Source organism: Thunnus albacares, chromosome 1, assembly GCF_914725855.1.
Source record: "Thunnus albacares chromosome 1, fThuAlb1.1, whole genome shotgun sequence".
Taxonomy (NCBI): domain Eukaryota; kingdom Metazoa; phylum Chordata; class Actinopteri; order Scombriformes; family Scombridae; genus Thunnus; species Thunnus albacares.
Window position 1 is genome coordinate 5,452,939 of NC_058106.1, and position 18,276 is coordinate 5,471,214.

At 40.8% G+C, this 18,276-nt stretch overlaps 1 protein-coding gene across 8 annotated transcripts in view; it reads left to right on the forward strand.

Moving 5' to 3' along the window:
- The window catches only part of znf536 (zinc finger protein 536), a 366,331-nt gene that overhangs the window by 80,271 nt on the left and 267,784 nt on the right, over positions 1 to 18,276 (forward strand). For 6 of the 8 annotated variants that reach the window (XM_044359969.1, XM_044359703.1, XM_044360131.1 and 3 more), the window contains exon 3: positions 13,975 to 14,067. The gene's annotated coding sequence lies outside the window, so the exon portion shown is untranslated. Of the gene's footprint in view, positions 1 to 12,248; positions 13,273 to 13,470; positions 13,599 to 13,974; positions 14,068 to 18,276 lie in introns of those variants that run through there. The other 2 variants (XM_044359904.1, XM_044359772.1) reach the window with 2 other exon arrangements.

Below are 18,276 nucleotides of genomic sequence, written 5' to 3' on the forward strand. Positions count from 1 at the left end.
AGCTGATGAACAGTATCATCTCCCTCTTGATTTTGAATGTCCAATACAGACAAATAAACTGACTGACGCTGCTTGGAAAAGTTTCCTATTGTTTCTTCTCCCAAGGACTAACATGTTTTGAAACTCTGCTGCAGTGAGATTTAACGAAAAGAAAAAGTGCCGATGAGTTCGTTAGAGGGAGCTGCTCGGATTTTAGTGAACAGCTGCTCAGCTCTATGAAAGACCAAGGTAGAGGTGAGCTTTTCTGGCACACATACGTAGGTAACGCAGCAGTGATGATGATGATGATGATGATGATGACGATGATGATGATGATTAGTCAGGAGGAAGATTATGGTAACGACCACACGTGAACCGGGGAAACACACACTAATCATTAATCACACACACCTAATATGCAGCATCTTTTGTCACCTCTTGAACTGTTTACTTGCTAACAGCAGAACATGCTAGGCTGTTTATATTACACGAGACACTGATTACTTAGTAATTCATCTCCATGCAGAATGATTGTCTATTAGGATGCATGTTCACTGCTGTCAGATGGCTGTCTGCTGGTGCATTCAAATATTAACACTTCAAACACACTTTAGCGACGTCCTATTGGCTATGAATCGGGGGTTATGGGGGAGGGAGGGGGGAGGAGGGGGGGGGGTATGGAAGAGAGGAAAAGTAGAATCCAGGTAGTCTGCTCTATTGGCTTTATCTCCTCACAGTGTCTCCTGCTGATTAAATTTGAAAACCTAAAGAAAAATCTCCACCTCTACACTCTAATCCAGCAAATAAGAGAGACTGGAGAGAAAAAAGGGGATGAATGGTTGACAATGGCTTTCAATTCAAACCCCTTTTCAGAGGAGAAAATCCTTACCTGTCATTCTTTAGTCCGTGTTGCAGAAGTACAGATGATTGCATCGCTGATAGTGTCACTGTATCGTAAATCCAGTCTGCAGTAAGCTACTAAATCACTCAATCTTTAATGTTTCCTAACAAGATTCATTTTCATGTGAGTAAGCATTCTCAGCTGGGAATTCTAAGTTTTCATATAGTTTAATGGCGGCTGCCTCATTAGGGATAAGGCTCTTTGCATACTGGCTAAACAAATGCGGATCTATTGGACAAGAGAGACGGAGAGTAAAAGAGAAAAAGAAACAGAGGACAGTAGTCCTTGTGACTCCGGTAATGGTTTTCTTCTTCTCTATCTTCTCTTATAGATGCATATCAATACATATCGTAGCGTCTGCATAGAGCCTGCCACATCCAATATCGCCTGGACATTTTACATAATTATTATTTTCAGGAGTCATTGGGGTCTCATAGAAGGGAATGTAAGTGACAGGCGTTTAAAATGGTTTTTAAATCATGCGGGATAACCAGGGCCTTTCAGAAATAATTGTGTCAAACTGCTTTTCACCTTTTTCGCCAATCAATATGCACACTTATTCATGGGCAGACGACTATCCATCAAAAGGCGGCGCTGCTCTTTAATATACATGCTTGCATTTTAATGGGCTACTTTAACAACAATACCGGAGATAACAATGTGTTTCTGTGTAATATTCCTGTAAAAAAAAAAAAAAAAAAAAAAAAAAAAAAATGATGATACAGCCTCTTTCACATGAGGCAAGCACAGGCTCACTTCTCGCTCTCCTCTCGCACGCGTACGTATGGAACGCGCACATACAGCCGACACGTGCGTACGCCGGGCGTGCGCGCGTAAACACATACAAACACACACACACACACACACAAACACACAGACAGTTTGTTAAGTGGTGGCCTAAGTCGATGTAATCGCATTCACTTTGTTACACGGCTTGTAAATGATTTAAAACTAGATTTCATGCATGCTTTCATACTAATTCACTCACTCGTATTTTTTTTTCATTTTGGCCGGAAAAACTCTGAGAACAATCAAGATTTACTCCATTCTCCAATTAAGCTTCTAAACAGGACCAAGAGAAGGGGAATCTATTCATTTTCTTTTGATTAAAATTATCACCACTTGCGAGGGGCTTTGGGGTTTATATATTAAATAATGCATCATTTCATAATTATATAGAATATATAGATTTTTTAAATAGGATACCGGGCAAAATGGTGACTTTAATTAGATCGGTGTGTAAGATATCTCGGGGGTATGATAAAACAATGTTAAATATCTCACAATGACTGTAAAATATGTTCCAACAGATAATGAAACACAAATAGGGTCTCGCTTTGCCATGGCTCCTATTTGTCGAAACATCCCCACATGCCTTTTTTCTGAAATTTCATAATTATATTGAAAATATGATCAGGGGAAAACACGGCTAGGTGCTAAATATGATGCTGCCTGTCCCCCCACCTATTTAGAGGCATACATTATCATCCTATTACTATAAGAGTAAATTACTACAGAGAATCAACCATATCGTACACCCAGCGGGGGGTGGGGGGGGATGCATGGTACTGTAGAAGACTCCCTTAAGATGCTGTGTTATGTCTCCTGTCACACACACACACACACATGGTACATGTGAGCTAATAAACAGGGCCTGGAAGGTCAGGGGCGGCGTAATATCCACATCAAGATGAGCTAAGGCCTAAGATTAGCAAAGAACTAAAGAGCACTTGGCAGAGCGAGAGGGGGGTAGAGACGCTTTTACAATTAAAGCAGAATTAAAGATGCACTAAAACAGCAACACTTTGCCAAGCAAACAACGCCTGCAGCCTCTTTCAAAATTACAGCGGGCTAATTTGAAATGAAGGACAAACAGTGGCTGCGTGTGCATGTGTGTGTGTGTGTGTGTGTGTGTGTTTCCAGAACCTTCTCCTATTATGATTGCAGGCGTACAGACCCCTCGTTTTGGTCTATATATAAAGTATGTAAATGTCGTCTGGCTGCGACAGTCAGAAGCGTCAATAGAAGTTGACAGCTGAATTATAACCGCAGCCGAATCCATCAGTCTTTTGTTTTAACCGGAGAATGGAGCGTTTTTAAAACTCAACAAAGGCCTTTAATCAAATTCTCAAGGTTGTTGGCTTTAGCATTGTATTAGTTTAATAGTTTCTGCTGCACCATTGACGTTAATGACACATTCCTATGTAAATATAATGTGGCTCCCAGAAGCCATCAAAACATTTTAAGGTCCAATGAATACAGTTGCATTTTTTCCTTTCTCTCCCCCCCCTTTTCCTCCCCATACAGAAATGTCTTTTTATTTAGCAATCTCGGCACAGTGCATGGTGATACAATAAAAAGGAGGGGAGATTGATTAATGGAGACTTTAAGGTAGTGATGCGCAGCACTGATACAAATAACTGTGGAGAGACAGAGAGGGGAGAAGATTGTGCCTCCCTCCTTTCTTCTCTCATCCCCTCACCCACCCTCACCCTCACCCACACACACACACACACACACACACTAATCTACACACACATGCGAGCACATGTAGACACACACTTGTAAAAAATTCACATATGGAACCACACATCGGCCTTGAATCATGGCTGAGGACGTGCGAGCACGCACACACACACACGCGTGCAAATCTAAATCACATGTACAGTTTAGAGGCCTTTGGCATAGATTCATCACCCACGATTGAAAGATAATGAAACTGCATATTTTCTCACCATTCAGAGACTGATGAAAGCATTTAGAGCAGAATACATTAAAAGCAGGATCGTATTTTGAGAAGCCTCATAACATGTTACTGTCTGGAAAAAAAAAAAAAAAAAAATTGTGGAGACATCTTGGCCCATATCTTAAGTACGGGTGATACGCTGCCTTTTGTATGTATGAATTGCTTAATCAACTCTTTGGGGGATATATTTAAGTGGTTGTTGCTAATTTAAAAGGGGAAAAAAAAAAATATCTGATACTTGAGAGCTGGCATTGAGATCACACCACATTTGCAAATACGCTTGCATACACAAAACTGAGTTAGAGAGAGAGAGGGAGAGATGTAATGGAGATTTTTCATGCTAGACGTGTACATATTAGCTAAGAATCAGCGTTCAATCATGACCTCATGTTTTGTTTTCTGGATTTGCGTGTTGTTCTCCATCCATTGTCTAATAGCTTAAGAGTCTCAAATGAACATCCATATGTCACAGGTAATGCTTTACACCACACTTTCTTTAAAGAATGATTATTGATAAGATCACAAGATGAAACGGACTTCATTCAGTGATTTTCCTCGTTGCAGCGGTGGACCAATCATTCACGTTCTTTTCTGAAAGAGTAAAGCAATACTACAATATAAAGTAAATGTCCTGCATTCAAATATTACTGAAGTGCAAAGTGTTTACAGTAAAAATATACTTTAGTTATCAAAATAAAAAGTACTTATTACACAGCTGAACTTATATTATTGTTTGTGTATTGTATCGTTTATGTACAGTACATTGTTTTATTATTATTAATCATTAATTAACATGTAAGCAGGATTTAATGTTGCAGCTAAATTTAACTTTATATATTCTTGGATAAACTAATCTATTATAGTATTTTATACATTTATTATAGATTTTGTATGTTAAATCTTTATCCACAAAGTAATCAGTAACTACACTTCAAATGAATGTAATGCAGTAAAAAGTACAATATTTCCCTTTGTAATACAGTGAAGTATAAAGTAGCATCAAAATAGAAATTCTCAAGTACAAGTACAAGTACCTCAAACTTCCACTTAAGTGTAATACTTGAGTAAATGTACCTAGTTACATTCAACCACTGTTTTGGCCATCAGCAAAATAAAAAAAATGTTACTATAAAGTAATTATATTAGACCTTTCAAAAAAATATGCACATCACATTTACATTTTTAACTGTGAAACATTAAACCTCTCATGAGAACAATGATATTTCACTTTATCATGATTTTTTTTCACATGACATCCAAAAACCATGTATGCCTACATGTGAATTAATTACAAGTGAAATTATGTTTTACATATCATATTAATTAGTTACTTTTTATTTCCGTATCATGGAATTATAACACACAACTATATGTTGACCAAAAAAAAAAACACAACATACAAAACCAACACACATACAGTACATCTATGAGCACTATCATGTGTGAAATCACATATACCATCATAAATAAATACATCACATGTGAAAAGTGCAAAAACCACATGAACCTATATGTTTCCATAAAAATATGGATGTTAAGTATATATATATATAAAATGATCAAGGAGGTCATTTTATTTTGGTGAGTATTATGACATGCACTAAAGTAGATCATGACTGTGTCCTGAAACTTGTTAGCTCTCATTGCTCAGTGTGTAAAGCATTTTAAATCATGTTCGGATTATCATGATTACAATTTGCTCATAATCTATTTAGAAAGTGCTTATAGTGCCTTATAATAGCATGTGAGCACCACTTGGAGAAAAGTGCTACCAAATAAAAGATCAAGTGCATTTGAGCATTTCCATTACACACGCACACGCACACACACACACACACACACACAAAGAATCTTACACACATCGCACAGATTTCTCATGCATCGTCTTCCTGTGTGCTCTGGGCTGTAACATTTGCTTTCTTAGTCAAGGAGAACAATCTCATTTGCAGGGAAACAAATAAGAAGAAAAAAAAAAAGATGTAGCTGTGACAATACCTCAAATTCCATCCTACTTATTTTTCCCCCTTTCTTCCTCTTCTTTTTTAATTTACAATACAAAGTGTAAAAATAAACACTGAGGGCTCAATTTAGTGTGGTTTTCAGCCGTGGCATCTAATCCCCCACCCCACCCCTCATCATGATGCACTGGAGGTTGTAGATTTTCCACAGGGGGGGCGGCAGTCTCATCTAGGGAGAGATAGGTGGGCAAAGAGGAGGGTCCTTTCACATTTCTCACACACACACTCGCACACACACACGCAGATACGATGCACCCTCAGGCCCACAGGGAGCCTCACTGCGATACAACACTCACTGTACCCTACACACACACACACACACGCACACACCGACAAAATATGAGATTCTTATTAGCTATAAAGGTGTCCCACAATCAAAACCATGCACACACACACACACACACACCACCGCCACACACCACCGTGGAGAAACGGGGAAACAAGCAACTCTTAGACGCAAAACAAAAGAAGAGTTTGTTTGTTCGACACGGATCTCCACGCAGAAAAAGATGTTAAAAAGAAGAAAGCGGGACAAGAATAGGTGAGGGCGGGAGACGGGAGCGCTGCTGCGCCGTGCCCCTGAGCCATGTGCCAGTCTTTAACCCTGTGCTTGCTGTCAGTCACTCCGCCAGGCGTTCAGCTGGAGATTTCTTTTTTTTTTTTTTCCCTTTGCGTGACCTTATGAAATGATTGCTCATCTGGATTCACTGCTTTTTCCTCTGTCGCTTTTAAGCAGAACAGATAAGAGAGAAGACAGGAGAGAAAGAATGTGTCATTTCAAAGAGTTAGCAACTCCTACTCAGAACATGCTACGTGTAAATCACTAAACCGAACCTGTCTGATTATAGCCCCTTACTCGCATCAGTTCCATGACAAGTCCTCCCCCCCCCGCAAAACACACACACACACACACACACACCTGAGTGCTGCCCAGTGGGAGGCTATCTACCTGATGAAGAGGACCTCACAACAGGAGGGACTGTGAGATGAGGAGATCATCCGTCCCCGGCAGACAGAAAGAAAGGGAGAGAGCGAGGCGAAGACGGAGTGAAGTTATAGATAATCTTTTTACTTGCTGTTGAGTAAACATACAGTGTTTGTTAAGTCTGTTGCCGTGGCCGAGCCAAGCGGCGAATGACGGATGCAACAGCGTTAACTGGCTGATTAAGGCTCTATCTTCTTCAAAGTAGGGGGGATTTTCACGCTGACATTTAAAGAACAAACACAATGCTCAGTTGGGTGGCATATTTGCCTATTGTTCCTTTTTAAGATAAAACTTCTGTCCATGCGGAAGTTTAAATCTTCTTGGGTAGCTGCTGTATCTGAGTGTTTTTCTTTATGTCTGGACGGCTCAGCGCCTGTTTGCGCGCACGTGTTTCTATACAGTTCTCCGTGGCTGTACATGTGTGTGTGTGTGCCCATGTGTGTTCCTGCATATAAACCCTCATTCAGATAGACCTCGGTCCAACTTTGGTGGTGGCCCGTGGCCACATGGAGTGGTCTGATAGAGCACTGGAGTCTACGGGAGTCGCACACACTGCTGTCCTATGGCGGGGCCTCTCTTATCGGAGCCGCCAGCACGGTAAGCTAGGATTAGCATCTAGATCTGCGAAGACTGGACGTCAGCACGGGGGACAATGGTGACAGAGGAGAGGAGGGCGCGGGATGAGAACATGGAGATAGAGGGGATGGATGGAAGGGGAGGGTTGGAGCAGATAGAGGGATGTCGTACTCACCAGTAGAGCAAAGAGCAAAATTTCCGCCATCCCCCCTCTTACTGGTGTGAGCGTTTGTTTTCTTTCCTTTTCCTGCTCTTTTAAGTAATGTTGTTCCTTTTTTTTTCCTTTCACTTCTTTTGGCCTCGCGGACAAAGTGCATGACAGCAGCATGTGTCCGTGCCTACTTGGACTTTTTTGGTGGTCTAATGTGGAGGACGCACTTCAAAACCACAAGAAACATCACACTCATGGAGCAGGCTAAGTGGGCCCTGTTTTTGAAGTCTTTCTTTGAAATAAGCGAGGCAATCCCCTTGGCCCAGGGATCATATTCTATTTACGTTCCCTTTGCCAACGACACAGGCGACGCTGGCCAAATTCACAAAAGAAGATCCACATTGGAAAATCCGGCTAATCCCTGATTGAAAGTTCATGTGTTGGCTTCGATGTATAAGCTCTGGCAGATTTTCCCAGGAAAGGGGAGTAAAGGAAAAAAAAAAAAAAGGCAACAAAACTGGGATCCTTTTTGGTTAAAAAGTGGACTCAGTGTCAGTGGCAGGCAAGCAAAGCTCATGTCCGCTTGTCAAGAGCTGCCTTTTATGCTCAGGGCCGCAGTGGGTTCTCTCTTCTCGCCCTGAAGGGTGAGGCTATGTTGTCTTCAGAAGTAGTCGGGGGTTAGTCGGTCGTTCCAAAGGTCGACCTCAGACAAAGCAGTCAGGACTGACGCTACCTTAATTTATTTAGCCCCTCTCTTTCCTCTTTTTTTTTCTTTGTCTGTTTATTGCTTCCTCAATTTCTATTCCACTCCTTCCTCTCTCATGTTCACAGTCTGTCTCTCCCTCTTTTCCTCCATCCTTCCCTCCCTCCCTCCTTCCCTGGCTGCCTCTACCCTGCTGCCTCTCTCCTCTCTCTCTTCCAGGGGTGGTGGCTATGGCTAGAGAGCCTGCACAGATGGCAGGCCAGCTTGCCTTCAGGGGAAGGGCTCCACAGCTTAAACTTCCTCCATTTTTTTCCTCTTTTCTTCTTCTCCTTTCTTCAGCTCAAACTTTTGGCCCGCAACTTTTCACGCCTGGCGAGCCTTTATCTCGCCGTGCACCATGTGAGGGGGAAAGCGGGGTCCTCGGAGAAGCGAGGGGCGGCTATCTCGAACGCCTGAGCTGTCCTCGGATCAATAGGGGCCATCAGTATCAGTGGGAACCCAACGCGGAGGCTGGTTGAGTGTCAGCGGTGGCTTTGCGGGGCCGTGCGTTGACGAGCCTGATAATCTGACACTTGAAATTGTCACTTTTCAAACCTAAATCCCATCACTCTACGGAACGCAATGCATCTTTCACTTTGAGTCACGTTGATTGATAAATAGCAGCAGTGAAGGCTTTCTGCTGAGATTCTCAGTTCCAGTGATTTTTTTGCTGGTTCTTAACACGCAGAGGCCTCACTTATTCAGACGATGGAGAGATTAATAAGCACAAGTATTATCACAAGTCAGAGTTTCCTACTTTCTGGCCGGTTAGTAAGTGTTAACAAGAATCCTCTAGATCAATGTCTTCTTGAGATGACCCTGTGATAATGGTAATATTACCTCTCGCTATCTCTCCACACATATCATTTCACACTTGAGTCAATGTGAACAATGTTCCTCTAATGGCTTGCTATACTTAAAGCCGTCACCACCATAAGTGGTCTTGTTAGCAGTGGCCCCTCGCCTCTTCACGGGATCAGCCCAACAACTTGACCTGTGTCAAGTGATCACCTGATAGCCAGCACTCTGTTTTAGGCCTCCTCCTGCTCAGCAAAGCACAACCCTTCAGGCTCTCAGAACGTCTGACAGTGTAGAGCGAATCATTTTCATTTAATCCGAGCTTAGATACTTTAATACCGCGCTTGCTCTCACTGTACATTTTAATAACGTTTCACCACATCACAAAACGTTGGCAACGTTTACATCATATACAAATCATATAGAAGTCACGATATTAAAATTGCTCTTATGCTGCACCTAAGACAACAGCTCGCGGTTGCCGGTTGTCATAGTAACTCTATGCGCTTTTCAGAACAAAGAGCTTTAGTGACCATCGGAGCAACGGATGGAAAGAGTCATCGCTGAAAATAGAACTCAAAGAAACGCTGACACATCTCGGCCCTCGACATGATCTGACAGCCAAAATAACTACAGTCGGACTGTACAGTGAAAGCTACTTGGCTTACTACGCTTAGTGGACAGGGGGAGCTACCCACACCAGAACGCCTCATCTGCAGGGAACAACTGTAAAATGCAGCAATGGTGTTGAGTAAGCATCTTTAGACAAAACAGCCAGCGTAAAATGAAGCAAATTCTACTTTTAAACAGAATGACCAACACGCTCTACCAGTTAGCACATAGCAACATAAAGCACCTGTTCTCTTTTTTTGATTGAGAATAGGCCTATATTTTTTCAACCCATTATTTTTGCCATATACAGTATGTTATAATTTACATGTGGGGGTGGTGGGGTGGGGAGTGCACATGGAAGGGCACCATGAGAAAAAACTATGAAGGGGTACCGTTATTTTAAAAAGTTTGGGACCACTGGCACGAGTGATTCAGATACTGTCAGGAATTTGGTGCAAAAGTAAAACAAGTGTTAAATAGTGTGTTATTGGAAAAGCTGTCTAGTAGTAAAAAAGTATTTATATTAGAAAAAACAGAATTAAAGAGAAAAATCCAAGAGGATCCTGGATTAAATGTGGTGTACAAGGGCATAGCTAATCCCATATTGAGTTTAAATTTTAAAGGGTTGCTTCACTAAAATTACAAAAATGTTCTCACTTCTAATAGTATCAAGCCATGCAGATATGTAGTTTTGGTTTTTATTGGTTCTGGTTTTGAGATGTGTGTCTCTGAAATATCTGACTCCACTGCAGTACAGTGGAGGAAATCGAAAAATATTTTAAAAACGGTTATATTGTACTCTGGAGTCTACATAAATGTGTCTGTAAAAACTTTTACTTGGAACTACTTTAATTCACAGAGTGAAGTCTGTGTGGGTTGTCCAAAGTAACAGTGGTGCTACTGTATTTTCACCACCACAAACTAAACACTAAAGTCTTGTTCCTTTCACCTTCTGATGCTGAGGTAATATTTCTGCTGTGTAGAAGGTATTATAAAGCTTTTCTATTTAATTTTTTTTCCGAGGGCTTTTGATCAATACAGTTGCAGTGTAAAAATGGATGTTTAGTGCCATTAGCTGTGGGGTGAATGTGAGAATAAAGCCCAGAAAAGGAAACCAGTGTATAAGCAGATTTGGTTTCAGCTGTCCTGTTTTTGCAAGGGGAACATCTTAGGCCTAATAATAATAATAGTACTTTTTAGCAGTTTTCATTAATCTAACTGTGGTAGCATTGTCATTGTGATGCAGATGAGGTTTTGTCTGAGAATTAACACTCACCTTGACCTGTGACTTGCACTCTCAATTACGCATAAAATTCTAATTATATAGAGAGATTATAACGTTTTTAAATATGATTGCAGCATTTAATACACTTTAAAAGTTGTACGTGCCGGTAGACTGGACGTTTTTTTTTTTTTTTTTTTTTTTTTTACAACGTTCCTAATTAAAGCTTAGAGAGGATTTGTCACCAGTGTGCTTCAAGCATGTCCTAATTCTCATTTTCATAAAGCATCTGTGAAATAGTCTATATTTAACGCATGTGATGGCTATTTTATGCACTTTTTATGCTTGTCTCACGGACATCTTCATGTGCTGAATGTGTACCATCAGCACACAGCCGAGGGACTCAAGCACCCTTTTCAAACATCGATGAGAGGAGAGAGGCAGTGTGTGTGCCCTGATATATGAGAGAAAGACAGACAAGAGAGAGAGAGAGAGAGATAAAGAAAGAGACAGACAGGGAACGGGAGAAGAAGAGGATGAAGGAGAGTTGAAAAATGATTCCGGACTTTGTCAGAGAAATCAATTGAGAAACACACAGACACGGGCAGCAAATTGGGTGATAAGGCCCCCGTGTCCTCCCTCTTCTTAACAAGGAACACTGAAGCATGAGGGTAAATAAAAGAGACATCTCTCCCTTTCTATCTCTTAGGGTTTTTTCTCTCTTACACACACTCGCCCTCCTCTATTTGCTCTGTTGCTCCCCCTTTCTCGCCATTATCTCTGTTTTATTCCATTAGACTCTGTCTTTTCTATCTCTTTCCCTCTCCATATCGATACGTTTATATATGTTAATAACAGCTGACAGGATGACACCGCGCCGCGATGACGGCTGTCTCTGCGTGTGCACACGATGTGCATGTGTGTGTGCAGGGATATGCTGTAATCTAAGAGGCCTATCCTCTGTTCCCAGGTTTGGGCGAGGGCGAGCAGAGGTTGTGGCGGCGTATGCCCGTACTTTGTGTAGAACAATGCGAGCAGGCAGGCAGTCGGAGCTCGGAGGTATTCTGCAGGTGTCGCAGAGAAGGACCCTTCTGTAGCAGTGTGTCTTGGACCCGATCTCCACAAAGCCGCCTCTCCCGCTGCCAGATGGACCCATGCTTTTCCCCACACTCTTGCTCTCACAGCTAAGACCTAGGCTTTTCTGCCTCCTCTTTTTTTTTTTTTTCTCCCCCTCCCTACAAAAGAAAAGCGCTTTGGCTGAAAGAAAACCACAGCTGAATTTTATGGTGCCGCTTCTTTTGCCAAGCTGATTTTACAATTCAAAGGGACAGTGTGCATGGAAATGCTGTTTTCGAGCTGCGTCGTCGCTACGCCTTTTTAGATGCAAGTTTGCATTGGCAGATACGTCTGCCACACTAATATTTCCCTTCCCAGTGTGAAATCTTGATAATATCCGGAGTTGCGGAGAAACACAGCTCAGAGTGTGTTTGGAGTGTGCTTGGAGCAGATCTTCTGGGGTCTAATTCCTACAAGGCCTCAATAAGGTGACAGCAATGTCAGCTCTAAACGTGATCACGCCGTCTATAGACATCACGGGTTACACATCACTCTGTGTGTGTGTGTGTGTGTAAGGGTATACACTATGCCAGTGAATATATGCCAGCACACACACAAATACTGGCACACATTCTTTGGCACAAATATATACCACCAAGCACAAAATCCATTAAGTTTTAACAACGCCCTCCCCCTTACCTTAAATAACCGAAGGAGGTGCAACACAACTTCAATCGCACGACCCCGATACAGCTACACCTCGCACTGAGCAGAGGGAGCGTTCACTTACTCCGGGGACAGAATTAACATCCAATTTCCCACTTCTCATTACAATTCAATAAAAGCCAATCTGCTTTTACCTTTAGAGCACTGTTTTGGGTGGATGCTTTCAGGGGGCCCCACTCCACTCCGAGCCCAATTAAGAACATTTAAACATATTAAAATCTCCCAAGCTCTTCACTGTCCTGATTACTGCTTAAATATAATCTGCTTTTATATCCTCTCTCTGCCTCTTTGACTCATTTTTCCTCTAAAATTATATCCATCAGTGATGATTTTTTTTTTTCCTCCAGAGGGGATCCAGGGTCAGGCGGATAAGTATCTCTACCTTTCATGCAAAGATATTGAACTGCAAAGTGGAGAGTGAACTGCTGCTTGTCTCGCACGTTCTCACGCATGTTGTGCCTTTACTTTGCAATCAGACACTTGCTACATCAGACACAAATACAAACACGTGCATAGCTTAACATCACTTAACGTCCACCCTCAGCTTCTCGACCTCTTATTCCTACTGTCTATCAGCCCTTGACGAGGATAGGTACTGTACGTAGTGTGTTTAGAGAGGTGCGTGGATGAATATTGATGTGTATAAATGTTTCAGCTAAAAAGGCTTCACGATCGCTCGGTCGTTGTGTCACCAGTCATCTCCATCACCAGTGTGCCATCGGATGGGCGTGGCCCCGGATGGGTGACAAGTCATGTGCAAGTATGGGGTTAAACTGAACACTAACCACTGACTGTATATAAAGATGGACGTCATGACCGCTCCCCAAAAGTGAAGCCAAAATACATTGATCGCCGCCCCCTGGTGGCTGGCTACAGTATAGGTCATAAGTCCCGCCTCCTCCGTGTTAGCAGATGAGACACATGAGCAAAATACACATCAAATAATTTTTTCCCAAGGGGGCGTGTCCTGCGGGACGTCATCCTGCTGCCTGACTCTACTGCGCAGACTCTGGCTCCAAATGACGTCACACAGGAAAAATGGCAGCTCGCGGAAAGGAGATATTTTTGCTTCACTTCTGCATGGCGGTAGGAAATGGAGATGCGTCGTCCATATTTATATACAGTCAGTGGTGCTAATACAAACACATGATAATCCCTTATTGACATCAGACTGATATGCAAACATTAGCAAAAATTTTTGAGGCTGTCGACTTTAATCATCTTCTGAAAGTTTCCTTCATAACATTAAGCCTGTGTTAAGCACACACAGGGTTGAATACATAACAGGTTTGTGATTCAATTATCTTGTTTTAATGCTTTAGTAATAGCAGAAAACATTTCTGTAACATATGTAATTCATAAAGCTACTATCGCACAGTGTATGCCCTACAATGGTGTATTTTGGCAAAGACATAATACTGTAATGCTATATAAATTAAACGCCATTACTCTTCTTCTGTAGTTTCGGTCCTCATCCAGTCATGACAGCTGGTCCAGTCACACCAGAAATGGCACAGGACAGTTCAATTCTGCATCCGATAAGCTTCGAGGGCTGGTAGGTGAACTACTATAGTTGGTTAGCTAATGGCCAAAATGCTAGCAAACTGGGAACATGCTAACGCTAATTAGGCTCAATAGCTCTCAAGAAAGTCTTTCTCTTTTCTTTTTACTCTCACTTAGCATTTTGTTTGGATTGTATATAGAGATGTCAACAGTTAACTGTTAATCAGTTAACTACCGAGAATAGTTTTGACCAGTTACGCATGTCGGTCTATAAACTTGAATACACACTCTGCTAACAGCTAGAGTTCACAACTTGTGACGAGTGTTGTATTATGGGTTGTTTGTAGCCTTAATGTTGCTAAGTTAGCGAATGTTTTTAAGTCTGTTTATAGTGAGTGTTTTAGAGTCAGTCAGCCCTACAAGTGTTTTGTTAATGCAGTTTAACCTGCAGGAGTTTCTGACTCTCCAGCTCTCTGTTGTCTCTGAGGTAAGTGTTGTAGAGACGGCTTGCTATTCAATGTGGATTTGCGTGTCAAAGTTCAGCAGAGTTGAACTATCAGGTTGCTGGTGGTGTTTTTAGGGGCTTGACATTAAGGCTTGTCTGCTTATCTGGGACAAATGGATTTTTTTGTGGGTCGGTGAAGAGAATTTACCCCACTGGACAAGTTAAAAGTCATAAACAAAAAACATTATGTGCTATTATGCCCATAAGTGCTCATTACTCGGCTATTAAGTTAAATGAATACAATACTGATTTTTTCTCCACGATATGTCCAACCAGCGTCTAACTCTGTGTGTGTGTGTGTTTGTGTGTGTGTGTGTGTGTGTGTGTGTGTGTGTGTGTGTGTGTGTGGTGGAGTGTCAGTACGTAGCTGTGTACCTGTTGTGTGTGTGTATATTCTGCAGAGTATTAATTTTTACCTCAGAAGAACAGTGGCAGTGATGTTCCTTCGGGCTCCGCAGCCCAGCTAAGAGTCAGGAAAAGCACCACGAAGAAGAATCATGAATCATAAATCAGTCATAAATCATAACATATGACTTTGTATGACTCCTATAGAAAGACTTTCCATTTGATATTATGATATTTAACTTTAACAGCTCTTCTGTGAACTAAATAAAGTAAGATGTGTAATGTTACTGTTTGGCGTCCTGACCGCCGTCAGCACGTAGACGCAATTTTTATAACGTGATTTCATTAAATCAGAGTTTGTGAAACATGACGTCAAATTTATCAGAAGAACTGAGTGAATTGTGAAAAGTCTGAAGAACTATTTAAAGGATTTCTGTGACATTAATAATGTCGTGTTGTAAATATTAAAGTAAAAGTCCTGCATTCAAAATGTATGTAACGTTAAACATTGGTTAAAGTCTTCAACTGTTTCCTACTGTCGGAGAAAAACCTCTGTGAACATATTGTTAAATTTAACGGAGCCAAGCTTACCGGTAAACATCTACTCCTTCTAAAAGATGATCTGTGATTTCTTATGACTCATAAACACTAACTCATGCGGTGAACATTTAACATAATTCGGTATTAATTTTAGCTCCATGTAAAGTGAATAAACGTGATGTTTCCTAGATAATGTTCGTCTGCCTTAACAGCACAGTATACACATTTTTATAACTGCTGATATATTAGCAGCATTTTATTAGTTTGCATATTTATGTTGGCTACCCTGTTTAAAGCTCCTACATGTAGCCTTATCTGAACCTTCATTGGTATCACTCACATTGCCTGTATTGTTATATTCAATCTAAATGAATATGAAAATAATTTGTTGAGGTGAAAGTTACATATAGCCACTTAAATAAAATTCAGAAATTGAATCATTTAGGCTATATGATGACGCTGTTTGGATGCTTTTAACTGTTTGTTCGCCTAAATTCTGCATTCTGCATTTGCAAACAAAATATAAAGAATAAACTATTGTCATTTTTACCTGGACAAGTGACTTTTGTGCCTGTACAAATGAAAGGCCCCCTTTACACCTTGCAGAAAAATACGTTCTGGGTGATTGGATTGCAATCGCATAGTACTTGACCACTTGAAAGTACCAAGACACATTTAGGATGGATTGTGAGCTGATCGGCCAAACCACCTCCTGAGGGACGTATTGTGACCACATTGAACACAAGTGTAACACAATGGAGTTGTCAATCCACATACAACTACGTGGGCGGAAATACGTAATTACGTGCAACTGTTCCAAACCAGTGAAGCATTAGCCATTTAGCTACTTGCAAGAAAGCTATGTATATTGAAGACACTGGTGGATGGAGTCAAGATGACACCAAGTGTCTGCTTTCCATTTGGTCCAATGAAATTACTCAAGCAAAACTTTGCAATTGGTATCACAACCGATCCATTTATGAAGCAGTAGCTAAGCAAATGGTGGAGAACGGCTACAACCGGTCCTGGCTGCATTGTCAACGAGAAATTAAACACATAAAACTGGCATACATCTGTTGTTTTTATTGACCTGCGCAAACAAGAGGAGGGTGTGACATTAAATAGTTAGAGCTGGACAGAGCGATCTGATCTCAGTCGGATCTCAATGTGGTCACTGGAGACACATATTAATGCCAGATGTAAATGTAATTAGGTTAAATCATATCTAGATACAATCTGGATAGGAGATTCATTTTAATGCGAGGTGTAAAGAGACTATTACTTGTCCAAAGGATTAGTGCCTCAATGTCGAGCCCTGTGATTCCATTGAAATGAACTGATTTTGCTGCAAAATTGAGCAGTTTTAAATACTGATGTGACCAAGACCTTTTTTTTAGCTTAGAACCTTTTGACTTGTCCAACACACATATGAAGAACATTAACATTGTTTTGTGCTGTTCTAACTGGTTCACCTAAATGGAATGGAGCCATCATTAATGTTATTAGTTACAGCTGTGATTTTTCCTGCTATGATGAGACAAAATGTCTTCTGTAAAGGTCTACAGAGGAAGGTTTCGACTGTGTTTTCAGGTGCAGGGTGCAGATGTGTTTAATGACACACATGTTGAGAGAAATCTATAAATGTCCCTGTATAACACATGTGCATGGGGTTTTAGTTGACAAAGGATTTGATGTTGTTTTACGTATTAAGATTAATATGTTGATTGCTTGTGTGCGTTCCCACTTAATGCTATTCACTGAAGTGTAAGTAAGCACACAGTGTGAGATTTCAGACAACAGTGTGGACTGTAGCAGCTGAAGAGGGGGGTGTATCAGCAAAATGTGCACGTAGATGTGGATTGAGACTTTAATGGGGTTTTCCATTGTCTATACTTTCATAGCTAATGACTTATTCAGTGATTAATTTTTAATCAAAGCAGAACACTGAAATCAAGGACATTGTAATGTTGGAGGTTTATAACAGCCCATAACATTTGGGCACAACAAATAAAATATGGACTTTTTATTTTAAAAAGTGACATGAAATGATATGAAAACAAATAAGCTTGATTGTGATCATATTTGTGGTGCCCAAGAGGTCACACTCAAGGTAGTAACAGTTGCTGGGAAATGACCCTTTATTGTAACCTCACTAAGAAACATTCAGCAGGTACATCTGTTCACTTAAAGAGAGCCGAACTTCAAATTATTCACAACGCGTAATTCGGAGCCGTGTGTAAGTCAGGCATGTAAAAAAGGCATCTTAAATTATACCATGCAAACTCCAGTGTCTCATTAATATTACAGGGACTATTCTTTGACTTCATTTCATTTCATTTCTCCGTCTGAGTGGGGACAAACGTTGCAGGAGGGAGGAATTATAAGGTGTGCAAATCACATTTTAGGGTTCAGTGTACAAAGAACTACTGAATTGTTTTAACCTTTTCTTCTCCTCACTTCTTCTCTTGCCTCAACTAATCTATATGTACATATATATATACATATATAGATTTGTTTCACAACTACCATTCTTTTATCTGGATTCTTTTATCTGGATCGATTTGTTAAGGCTTTTCAGTGCTTAGAAATTAGACAAAAATCAGCTGTGTTACTGAAGTTGTCACTAATTTTAACTTAAGAAATTTATACTGTGAGTCTACTAAAATTAAATAGCATTTTTCCCCTACCACATCACATAGATCTGCTCTGTAAATCACATGTCCTGTGGTATCTTTTGGAAAAAAATATTAGTACCCAAAATGGAGAATATTATATTTTATATTTTGTGGTTTTATGAAAGCGACTGCTGTTTGTGCATCTACATGCCGTTGTCTCTCTGTCTGCACGGAGCCAATCAAGTAATCTAATTTA